Raw genomic sequence first — 13,262 nt, 5'->3', positions numbered from 1 at the left:
GTGAGAACTGGGCCTCACATACTTACGAGAGAGGAGAAAGAATTTGGAATCAATCCAAGGCGATAATGTGTCCCTGTACTAATAGAGATGGATAAGAATGTTTTCAGAAAGGCGAAACTACTTATCCTGTAAGTCCTAGGATTTTTTTTCTGTGCAGTGAATGAAAAGCAGTTGCCAAGGAAGCATTATTTTCATCCATGTTTAACGCAAAAAAATACTCTTTGCTATTAATGCCCTTTTATATGTTGTAATCTGGAAATTGACATTTGTTTACATCGAAATTAATTGAAGTCATATAATGAGGAGGCTAAGCAGCAGATTAGATCGTGTTAGAACAGAATGCCACCATTGCCCTGCCTTACCTCATCTTAAAGGCTGTCCTTAAGATGAGATGAGACAGGAGCCTTACAGAGCTAACATATAGCAAAAGGGATCTCCGTTGCTGCTGGGAGCTGTAAATGTGACTATTTTGCCGGCAGGGAGGTGCCAAGGGCAAAATGCATGTTGGCTTGTGTGCTGATAATCCTGGCACGGTTTTAGTAAACAACTTCATGAAAACGTGAATATTGTGTTGTCTAGTGATAAAGTACAAAAGAGTTAAAGGTCACCCCTAAAAAGTCGTGAAAGATCACTGGGGTCCCCTGTGTGCCTGACGGCTGCTTGCTTGAGTCTCTAGTGGTCTATTTGCTGTTGATGAAGGTTTCTTTAGACCCCCTCACATAGTAGAACTAGTATTTTCTCCAAATTAATGAGTACAATTATAAATGCTGTGAGCCCGCTAACACATAGCAGCTGGATTTGTACGAACAGTGCTAGTGAACCATATGTTTGAAGGGGGCTGTGGATGATATCTCAAAACCTAAAGTCCAAAACAACCTAAAGTCCAAAAGTGATTTTCTCACATCAGTACTTTCTCATATTATTTACTGTTTCTCCTGTATCACCGCCACATGTTTGACATGCCGTGCTTTGCAGCACTGCTCAGTTTTCTCTTGAAAACGCACATTTTGCTATCCTGGGATAGGTTCCACAATTTGCTCTGGTTCTAACGCCCCATTACTACTAACGACCTTTAATCCAGTTATCCAGCTGCATTTGGGCCCTCAGGGGCAGCCATGCATGGGATCGCATTCCTCCTTATTAGCACCATTAAAGGTAAATGTGGTCCCAAACCTACGTTGCCCATTCCACCTTGTGTGATGCAGCTGTCCCTACTAGTTCAATGCATACACAAATGCTGGCCACTCACAGGCACCTTTACACAGCTCATATTCACACAGCGTGGAGCCGCACAGGGAGCGTTGTCTCAGGCCCGCTTCAGACCTCCCCGTCTACCCCACCACCACATTTAAAGTGGCCATTCCCTGAAGAGAAATAAAAAACAGACTTCTTCAACCAGTCTTGCATCACTAAAATACACAAACAATAAGCCTTCCACAATGTTCCTGTTTGATGATGCCAGTTTGGGTTTTCAGAGATGCTGTTGCACCATTCATCCGATTGGCCCTTTTTACAGTGATGCAACCCTGGCTGTTATGGGGGGTCACTGCACCCTCATGCGCTCTTCATCACAATACAAATATGCTGTTCTAGACCTTTTTTGCTGACACCGCCACCAAATGTTGAGATGGCGGCATCCAATAGAATGATGTTTGGCATTGGGGAAATTTGTAATGATCAACTGAGGAGTGGAACTAGAAGGCGGAGAGTAATACAATTTCACAGTGCATTGCCTGCTCACCAGCCTTTAAATCAAGCTGAATCCGGTGGCATTTGACTCAAGGGGCGTACTGTTGGCTGATGTGCAAAGAATCGAAGTACGGTTTACAGTCAGGTTGATGGGTTTGTTGAATGCCACACACGCAGTAATGACGGCCTGTCAACAGAAGGTCAGGCACTTGGTTGCTTGTTGCTTTAAGAAAAGGTGTACTTAGTACAAAGTGTTCTTCGTTTATTTTGTGCTTATACATTCCTTTCACGTAAACTGTGTAGGAATCGGACATTGATAGTGTTCATACACACACTCAAGTAGCCTACTAGAGAAACAACTTACAAGCTGCCTCATTTGCAGGATGTGTGGGAGATATTTAAATTGGGCTTACTTTGGCAGTATTTGAATTCTGTCAAGCCTACGTTTTGTACTGACAGGGGAACCTTCCAGTACAAAAACTATGCTTTAATACTTTCCCACTCTCCATGTATGCTGTATAATGCAGCACACGTCCAAAGTTTGAAAAGTATGGAGACAGGGGCATTGTTTGGTCAGTATGATTGGGGGGTGAGCTTCAGATTTTCCAACGATCAAGCTAGCACATAATGTTAAAATATATTATACGACAAGCAGGGCTCATGAAAAGGGCATAAAGGGCAGCGGAAAGGGACAGGAATGCAGATTGGTATGAGTACTAAGTGGGAGAAACACAATATCTTGTTAAAATAATTTTTAGGACATTCAAAACAATAGATGGGAGAGTGTGTGTGTTTTTGTCAGTGTGTGCATGCAAAAATCCCAGGTGAAATCTGACATACACCTCAACATTCCCGACTGAAAGCACCTGTACCCAACTATTCATAAGAAAATACATTTATTAGGGGGGTGTAACATCCCAAGCTATATTCCTGTATGAAGAAATTAAAACAGTTCTCTTCTGTTAGACCTGCCTCAAGGAAGTTTAAAGTTTTTTACTCTGTTGTTAGTAGAGAGAGATTTGCATCTAAGCCCATGGGTGGATGCATGGGAACACATATTTTCCGCCCATGGAACCAGTGGCATAGCTAGACCTACTGACACCCGTGGCGGCCCCTAAATTTGCCACCTGGTGCAGGTAAGAGGGGCTGGAGACTGACGGACGACTTGTTTCGGGGAGGGGGGTTGAAGGCCGATGGACAACTTGTTCTCAGGGGGATGGTGGTAGTCAACAGACATGCCTTGCTTACCTCTGCTGCCCCCAAAAAGAGTGCCCCCCCACTAGCTATGCCACTGCATGGAACGCCCCCTTGATACAAAGTAAGGCATAGTGCTACTTTGTGTTACTTTTGGCAATTTTCCAACGCAAATCCTGTAATGCGTTGGAAAGTAAATACAATAATCCTTTGAGTTGGCGTTACAAAATCAACACAAACACAGCACAAAGTATTAGTAAATTTAGCCCTTGGTCTTCATTACAACTGGCTTCTTAATACTGATTGGGCAGAAGCCGGATAACCAAATGTCATGCAGTGAATCGTCGATGATGCATTTTTTTCTGGGATCAAAACCTCTAAGTCAGTCCTAGAGGAATTTGTTTTATGAAAAAGGACTGAAATTACAAAAAGACATTCACAAATCAATGTGAACACATCAGTGTCCCCCTGGCCTATTGGGGAATAACTGTAATCTCTGGGTAATATTTCAACCCAGAATGGCCGATAGCCTTGCTATCAGTAATACCGGGTGTGGTATTATCCCACCACAAGCGCTGCAGAAAGTCATATTGACAGAAAGGGCGTAGCTTCGGGGGGGGGGGGAGTTTGGGGTGTTACACCTCCCTAGTAAATGTATTTTCCGCTAAATAGTAGGGTGTAGGTGTTTTCAGTCGGGTGAGTTGTCTGTCGGATTTCTCCAGGAAATGTTTCATACACACAGATAAAAACGTACACCCTCTGTCTTCTTCTCTGTTTTAAAAGTCTTCAAGAATGTTGGTTATTTTAGTAAATATTGTATTTTCTCTCACTTCGTACCCCTACCAATCCGAATTTGTCTCCCTTCCCGCTGCCCCTTTAGCCCCTCTCATGTACCCTGCGTATAATGTATTTTAATTTTCTATGCCAATGCGATTGTTGCAAAATCTGAACCTCGCCCTCCCCCCACCCCCCAAATCTTACTGACCAAGCTACGACTCTGATTGACGGCTCCACATTCACATCATTTCCTTCAGCAGAACAGACTTCCAATGCCTAACCCACCCCTGTGTGAGAACATGTGGATTGAAAATCACATTCCAAAGCCAATATCTTTCTCACATATAAAGAGAAGTTACGCAGGCCACAGCAGTAAATGTGAACATTCTGAAACGCCTCGGCTCTGCAGTGATTTACTAGAAAGAACACATTTCAGAGACAGCAGATGAGCGTCAGCTCGGGGAGGGCAGGCGAGCGCCAATGTTTGTTTCCCGTTTGCATGCCTTTCCCCTTCTGCACAGTGTGCCGCCCTGCAGTTGGCAGGCTCGCCTGGCAGGACTGTGCCAGCGAATGCACTGGGCTTTGTTGACAGTATTTCTGTGGTAATGAGGCCTCAGTTGTGTACAGCGCGGTTCAGCTACATCAAAAGCCACCGAGATGTACGAAGGAATACGGAAGGCGCTTCACTAGATCAACACGTTACTAGACCCGTTCAGCTGCAGCACCCCGGAGCCATTGTGTTTTTTTCCTCTTAATTGAAAGGCAAACAATTCGCGGAATGCTTGGTTACCTCGCAGATTGGAGGGAGATGCATTGCAGTAATTTGCATTGTTTGTTTCTGCAGATAGATAGGCACTCGGTCTGTTTCATTTGTGGATTGTCGCTCTTGACCCTCGATGATGTTTTCCACCGTCCTTGTGGCCAGTGATTAAAAAAACGTACTCTTCTAAGAGCTTTTGTGGTGGTCTAACACAGACCTCTCCGCAGTGGCGGCTCCTCTGCTGTGGCGGAGGAGCGTCGCCCCTCTGCATGGCAGCAGTGGAATAAAGGAAAAATAACATGATAATAATTCAAGGTTATTCTCGTTTTGTTTTTTCCTTCTGCGGCAGCTTTTCGGGCAGGCTGGGGCTGCTCTGGTGACAGAGGAGCAGGGTGAGTAGTGGTGGCACACTGTAAGTGCCCATGACTGTTAGTCATCTGCACGTTGTATGTTCTCCACCCAGGCTGCATTATAGCCTGGGTGGAGAACATGTGATCGGCTCAGGAGAGCCCAGTGGTGTAGTAAGGGGGGCGTTCCGCCCCGGTCTGCAAGAGTTTAGGGCAGCGGCCTCCCCCCTCTGCTCTTACCTGCGACCGTCGTGGGGTGGCCGTCACAGTAATCGCTAGCACCCCCACTATTACATGCGCAGGGGCCGCACAAGGTCTACTACGGCACTGGGGGAGCCTAGGTGCTTCCTGTTCCGTTCTGGCCGGGAGAAGCGATGGAGAGACGACGGAGGAGAGACGTGGCAAGGATGTATTTTCTTTTTCTTTTTAACACCCCTTTGCCTGCCATGCCACCCCCGCCATGCCACCCCAATCCGTGCCAGTCACCACTGTAGCTCGCAACCTATTGGTAGCATTCCAGGTGCCTGTGAGTAGCTGTCATGTGTGCATCTTAGTGAACTAAATTAGAAACTCTTGCTTGGTTGAATCAATATGCGGATACTAAAATTGACAAATCACACATTTAAAATGAAAATGAGTGCATTTTACAATTCATAAGCTGATGTTTGGGGAAAAGCATTGAATTTCCCAAATATATTTAAAGCTGGTGTTTGAGTGATAAAACCAAACGGGTGTCTGAGAGACTATTACTAATATTAATAACGTGGTGCTCTGGGCACTACAGCTATGGCTGTTATGTACTATCCTTGTAGAGGCACTTTACTTTGACAAAGCATTTTGTACATTACTGCTGGCAACGGTACCTAAGGTAAGGAGGTGATGAATGCTAGCAATATTGCAAATGGTGGCCACTAATGGAATCTTGTCTGATGTGGTTATTACTGCATCTCTAATACAATTAGCATCTCAGGAGAATTCTCATTGAACGCAAGCTGCTCTTGTTACAGAAAATTTTGGAGACAGCTGTTCTAACATGACCAGCCACAATAGCTGTGACCCACTCTAGCCCTGGCTGTGCTGAATTACGCTTTCTCAAGTCTCCAACCATTTCCTATGCTCTTGCTAAAGCGATTGCATTGTAGATGTAACTTTTTCAAGAGAAGCTAAAGCTTAACTGGGCGTTGCAAATCATATATGGTGAATCCATACATTTGAATGTATGTATGCCTAGTTTCTTTGGAATGCAACAAACTACGGGAGAAGTTGGTCTGAAATTGTTTACTTTTCTTTAATAACTTATTTTTACATAGTACTTCATTTCTCACCTGCAGCATTTTCAAGCTCTGTAACTGAAAGATTTTATTACTGCCCAAATTATACTCAATGTGTTGTCTTTAGGAGGAAAGAAGGCTGAATTTGCCTTTCTAGGATTCAAATGTATTACCTCCAAAACACTGGAAGGAGCTTTCAGCTGAGTTAGCTATCCTGCTGACTCTACTATGTCAGTTTACATTTGTTTTAAACTTATTTTTTATTTGTTTTCATGTTATATAGAACATATAAACAATAAACCAAGAATGTCAGCATGCATTTGTGATGGGCGTTCTTCCTCTATTTGTAGCTCCAAAAGCAAAATCTAAAACAAGGAAGCAGTAGAGAAGGAGGTGGTGGTTTTGGGGTTAGGCTAGTCCATTCAGGTATGGCACAGCATGTGATTGAATGGCAGAATCGCAAGAATAGAAATAGTTTGGGGCAAATATATACACTGAACATATATATATATATATATACACATACATACATACATATATATTCAACGAAAAAAAACATAGGTTTCAGGGACGTTATAGTTAGTTGGACATTTCACTCGTACCAAATCATAGAAATTCCCCCATTATAGTTAGTTCACCTACTATAACTCGCGCCCCCGCAATGCACTGCTGATGACGTCACATATTACATCATTCATGACATGGTCAGTGACATCACTGATGACATCACTGATGACATCTCAAATGACATCACTGATGACATCATCCAGTGACTGTGTGTTTGTATAAAGTTTAAATATGTTTTATATATATGCCAAGGTGTATTGAAGAATGACTCGGTGTATGAGTATGTGTGTGGATGATTTAGTAGATGTGTGACTGATTGTATGAGTGATTGATTAAGTGTATCTTACTGAATGCATGGGTTAGTGGGAAAACTGTGTAAATGTCTGTATCAGTTTCTTAGTTGGTGTGTAAGCGGCCACATGGGTTGGTGAGTAGCTACATGAGTGTCTATATGGGTTATTGTTTGGTTGTCTGAGTAATTGTATGGGTGCCTGAGTGTCTGTGTGGGTGTGTGACTCTATGCATAGATGTGTGAGTGGGTTATTCACTGGGTGTATGGGTACAAGAGTGCATCAGTGAAGGGCTGTATAGGTGGGTGAGTGTGTGTATAGCTGTGTTGGTGAGTTAATGGACATCTTAGTTGTACATGTGTGAGTAACCACATACGTGAAAGGCAGTATATTTGAGTGTTGGAGTATATAAATGATTATATGTGAGAGTGAGTGAATGTGAAAGTATCTCTAAGGATGAGTGTGTGCTTGTGTCAGTCATTGTAGAAGAGAGTAAGTATGCGTTAGTATTTCTATGAATAAGTGAAGTGGTGTGTGTATAACTGTATAGGTGAGTAAATGGAAGTGTGATTGATTATTTGCATGAGTGACTAGGTATGTGAGTAACTGTGGGTGAGTGGTGGTGTGTGTGTCTGTATAGCTGTATGAGTGCATATGATAAAGTTCTATTGATGAGTGACTGCATGTATGAGTAACTGTATGGGTGAATGAGTGGACGTGTGTATAGCCATAGGAATCAGTAAGTGGGTATATAGTAACTGGTATTGGTGGGTCTATGGTTTCAAAGATGGTAGTCTGCATTTTTAAGTGGGTGTATCAAAGGTTATATTAGAGTGTTAGAAGGTGCATCAGATTATCACGTGGATGATGTCATCAGTGAAGTCATCAGTGATGTCATCAGTGATGTCATTTGAGATGTTATCAGTGATGTCACTGACCATGTCATGAATGATGTAATATGTGACGTCATCAGCAGTGCATTGCGGGTGCGTGAGTTATAGTTAGGTGAACTAACTATAACAGGTGAATTTCTATGGTTTTGTATGAGTGAAATGTCCAACTAACTATAACGTCCCTGAAACCTATGGTTTTTTCAGTGAATTTCTAAGGTTTTTTAAATGAGGAAATTAGGAAACTTCATAACAAATAAATCTCCCAAGATGGCCACCAGAGACAAAAGAACCCAAATGCAGCACAAATATCACCCAGATATAGCCCACATGTAGCCCAATGACAGAAGTGTGCAAAACGGTCCCCAACGTTGTATATAGGCCCCGGGGGATGGGGTCCCCGGGGAGAATAGAAATTAGTGATAGGTGCTAATTTTTTTTCGGGCAAATTAGGAGTCGTGCACCCAGCGCGACTCTTAGCACGGCCCCCTGGTGTGCACGCGCGGGGTGCGCGACTCCTAACACGTCAAAAACGTATATGATGTCAAACACAAGAGCGTGAGCGTCGCGTAAAGTAATACGTCTATGTTGCGTATGCGCCTAGACTCGCGTACCGGTCGCATAGCAATCGCGCAGGAAAATACGCACCCATCGCACATCCTACGCGGATCCTACACAACAATCCTAAAATGGCGGCTAGGTTCCGCACAGCGATCGAGAAAGGTACGCTTTGGGTGCGCGACTCCCCCAAAAATTTGAAAACAAAAACAATTAAGAAAATAATATAAATATATTAAAAAAATATATAAAACAAAAAAACATTAGCGTTTCAATATTTGAAAAACATTTTTTTCCATTTGTATTAAAAGTATATAATGTAATTTAAAAAATAAAATATGTAAAAATAAATAGTTAAAAAAATGTGGAAAATCAGTATCAAAAAAATAAATATAACTATTATTACATTTAAAAATTGTCATTTAAGAAATCTTTGAAATTCACTGAAAAAACCATAGGTTTCAGACATGTAATAGTTAGCAATTAGCATTTAAAAAACCTTTGAAATTCACTGAAAAAACCATAGGTTTCAGACATGTTATAGTTAGGAATTAGCATTTAAAAAACCTTAGCAATTCACTGAAAAAACCATAGGTTTTAGGGGTGTTATAGTTAGGAATTAGCATTTTAAAAACCTTAGAAATTCACTGAAAAAAACATAGGTTTCAGGGGTGTTATAGTTAGCTGGACATTACACTCGTACAAAACCATTGAAATTCCTCCGTTATAGTTAGTTCTACTAACTATAACTCACCCGCCCGCTATCCACTGCTGATGATGACACATATTATATCATTCATGACATGGTCAGTGACATTGCTGATGACATCTCAAATGACATCACTGATGACATCATATAGTAGATGTAATATGTGACATCATCAGCAGTGGATTGCGGTCGCGCGAGTTATAGTTAGTAGAACTAACTATAACGCAGGAATTCCAATGGTTTTTTATGAGTGAAATGTCCAGCTAAATATAACACCCCTGAAACCGATGGTTTTTTTCAGTGAATATATATATAGTTATAGTTAGGACCTTGTTTCTATGTTTCTATTCAAAAAGCATTTTTTCTTTTGCTAATATCTTTGGTGCCGTTTGACTAATCTTCGTGGAATTTTCAAAACTAATGGTTCACTCAGGTCAGCTCCTGTTTTGAAAGTATCGGGGTGATTCGTTAAGCGGGGGCCGAGAAAAAGGGGGGTCCGAAAACTTGTTTTCCCCATGTTAATTTCCATAGGAACTTTAGACAAAGCTACAGCCCAAACTGCTGAATGGAATTACACCACATTTGGCAAAAAGGTAGGTCTTGGTCTAGAAAGTGTCCTTTTAAAAAAATGGTGTAAATCCATTCAGTACTTTCTGAGAAATTCAAAAAATAAAAAAGGTATATATCTGAGCACCGAGGAGGGTTCACGAACCCTCCAGAGCATGAGCTTAATTCTGATTGGCTGCCAACACTCCAAACCAGAATGTGTTGGCAGCCCATCTTGTGACTCGTAACCGAGTTACAAGAAAACAGTAGAAAAAGCATTAAAAAACAAGAAAACACCCTGACCCCCTAGGTCTGCTCATGTCTGCTCAGGGGGTCCCTCAAGGACCCCCAGGGCCCAAAATAAAGCATTAAAAAACAAATAGCCCGAATTTGCGCTGGGTGCGCGAACCCGACCGAGAAAAAGAAAAACGAGCGTGGACTCCCTCGCTTCGTTTTCTATAAGCCCCCGGGTGGACCAGGTTCTGGGGGCAATGCCCAATTAATTAGAGGGGCCTGTAGGGGCCCCCGCAGCCCCATGGGACCACCACCTCCCCGGGGCTTTATTTAATTATCCGTGGGGGCATGAGTCCCCCCGCAGCCCCGTGGACCACCACCTCCCTGGGGCTTTTTTTAATTGTGGGTGGGGGTGCTCACAGGCCCCTCAAGCCCCGGGGACCGCCACCTCCCCAGGGTATTATGTAATTATGAGGGGGGACCTCACGGGCCCCCCAAGGCCTGGGGACCGTTACCTCCCCGGGGCTGAAATATTATTAAACAATGTGTGGGGGCTTCTGCCCCTTCCCACACAGCCCCAGGGACCACCACCTTCCTGGAGCAAACTTTAAATTAAGGGTGGGAGTCTGTTGCAGACCCCCAGGGACCACCACCTCCCCGGGGCTTTAAACAGTTGGGAGGAGGGCCGTGCGACCCCCCTCATGGAGCCCTAGGTGGTCCTGGGGACTGCCACCCCCAGGGCTGGCTCTTGCAATGTCCTGGGGTGCCCACTCCAGGACATTGCCGTTTGCTATGGCAGGGCGGAAACACGGTTCCTGCCCTGCCATAACAAATGCTGCTTTGCTTCGTGGAAGCCAGAGCAGGAAATCTTCTCTCGCTTCCAAGAAGCAAAGCAGAATTGCTTTTGGGCAAAGGGAGCTGCATGTTAGCAGCGCCCCTTCCCTTTATTTTATTCATTTATTAACATGGAAAAAAAAAAGAAAGGCCAGCCCTGGGGGATGGGGTCCCCAGGGCCATAATTGGCCTTAGGAGGGGGGCCACGCGGCACCCCTTCTGAACTTAAAAAATTAAAAAAGAGGCAATGTCCCGGGAATGGGGTCCCCGGGTCCATTATAGGCCTCAAGATGGGGGCCACGCGGCCTCCCTCCAAAATAAAAAAAAATGCTCGCCAGGCCCCTGGGGATAGGGTCCCTGGGGCCAATAGTGGCCCAGAGAAGGGAAGCCACGCGACCCTCTTCCTATTTTTTTTAAAATGCTCAGGCCATGGGGGATGGGGTCCCCAGGGCCCAAAAATTCTAAAAGAGGGGGCCACAGAGCGCCCCTTCTAAAAATATTTAAAAAAATGAAAAGCTGGCATCTCGCCGAAGGCCCTGCCCCCTCCCTCCACCACTCTACAAGCGCGCCCGTGGCCCGTTCCAAGTTGGGGGATTAAGTCTCCTTCATTCCTGAGGGTCCCTGGGGGCCAACTAGCCCACCAGGTACCTCCAGTAAGTCCCACACAGTGGAATTGCTGAGATGTGGTCCGAGGCCATGCCCCTTTTTACACCACTCTGCAAACGCACCTCTTGGCGCACTACTGGTGGGGCGATGAGGTCCTCTTGTGTCCTGAGGTCCTCAGGACACAAGTGGACTTCATCTCCCAAGCAGCAGTGTGCCAGGAGCCACGTTTGCAGAGTGGTGTAAAAAGGGGGCATGGCCTTTGAGCACTCTTAGCAAACCAGCTGTATGGGGCTTACTTGAGGTAACAGGAGGGCTAGTTGGCCCCCAGGAGGAAAGAGGACTTTATCCCCAAACCAAGAGCGCACCAGGAGGTATGTTTGTGGAGAAAGGGGGCGTGGCCTGTGTCCACCTCTCAGGAATCCCACTGCGTGGGGCTTACTGGAGCTAAGAGGTAGGCGTGTTGGCCCCTAAGGACCCCCAGCAGCAAAAGGGACTTCAATCCCCATCCAACAGCGCACCAGGAAGCGCTTTTGCAGAGTAGTGGTCAAAGGGGGGGTGGCCTGCTATGAGAATTTGGCAATCCTGCTGTGTGGGACTTACTGGAGGTAATAGGAGGGGTAGTTGGCCCCCAAGGATGTCCTTGGGGGCCAACTACCCCTCTTGTTACCTCCAGTAAGTCCCACACAGTGGGATTGCTAAGACGTCTTCGGGGGACACTCACCCTTTCTCCACCACTCTGCAAACGCGCCATCTGGCAGACTATGGGATGGGGGATGAGGTCCACTTTACTCCTGAGGGACTTTGGGGGCCAAGAAACCCCCCTGGTACCTCCTGTAAGTCCTACGCAGCGGAATTCCTGAGCGCTGGTCGGAGGCCCAGCACCCTTTCTCCACCACTCTGCAAATGCGACTACTAGTTAAAGAAGCATTTGCAATGTAATAGGTTTCGCATTTGCGAGAGTTAGAGCAATTGGCGTTGGAAATGTAAACGTTTTTTACTAATGTTTTTTGGTGTAGAGTGGATGTACATTGTGTGTGGTGGAATTATGTGGTATATTGTGCAGTGAGATTATGTGCATAGAAAGTATGTGGTATTTAGTGTATAGGAATTATGTGGCGTGAGATTATGTGTTTTGGAGAGTAATTATGTGGTATTGTAGTCTGTGTTGTGGAGTGGTAACCTCAGGTTTAGTCTTCCTCATTTCCATAGAAGCTAAACTATAAACACAATGAGACACAAAAAAAGAAGGAACGACTGAGGAGCACTTTTGGACCTAGTCATATGTATGAGCCACTGGAATTATGGTACTGTTCAGCTGCACCAATTTTCACATAATTAAACATTTTCTGCGTTTGCCAAATATTACATCATCTGCGTCCTAATCTGCCGATTTGAACAATAAAAGCCTTGTTTCCAGCTCAAACCACTAAAATGTTCCCAAAAATGCAGCTTCACGTGTTACAGCATGGTGGAAGGCCCTTTGCAAAGCTGGAATGGTCATTTGTTACTTATTTCTAAATGTGGGTGTTAAATTGGTACTAATTGTGCACAAACCTCTTCTTTCTGTGCCTCTCTTGCCTATTTCTGCATTTTTCTGGCATCTTTCTGCCCCTTTCTTCCTCTTTCATTACCTCACTGTCTTCTTTCTGCACTTTACTTGCCTCCTTCTGCACTTCTCTTGCCCCTTTCTGCACTCACTTGCCTCTTTCAGCACCTCTGTTGCTTTTTTCTGCAGATCTCTTGCCTCTTTCTGCACGTCTTGCTTCTTTCTGCACCATACTTGCCTCTTTCTACACTTTGCTTCTTTGTATACCTTTCTTGTCTCTTTCTGCTCCTCTCTTGCCTCTTTGTGCATTTCTCTTGCCTGTTTCTGTACTTTGTTCTGCACATTTCTTACCTCTTTCTGCACCTCACTTGCCTCTTTCTGCACTTCTTGAGCCTCTTGCTGCACTTCTTGAGCCTCTGTCTGTACCTCTCTTGCCTCTTTCTG

General features: G+C 44.5%; 1 protein-coding gene across 3 annotated transcripts in view; it reads left to right on the top strand.

Moving 5' to 3' along the window:
- Positions 1-13,262, top strand: part of ENOX1 (ecto-NOX disulfide-thiol exchanger 1) — a 2,037,207-nt gene that overhangs the window by 1,381,539 nt on the left and 642,406 nt on the right. The window lies entirely within an intron of this gene.

Source organism: Triturus cristatus, chromosome 8 (genome assembly GCF_964204655.1).
Source record: "Triturus cristatus chromosome 8, aTriCri1.1, whole genome shotgun sequence".
Taxonomy (NCBI): Eukaryota; Metazoa; Chordata; class Amphibia; order Caudata; family Salamandridae; genus Triturus; species Triturus cristatus.
The sequence above is the reverse complement of the archived record's forward strand: the minus strand, read 5'-3'. Positions and strand labels throughout refer to the sequence as shown.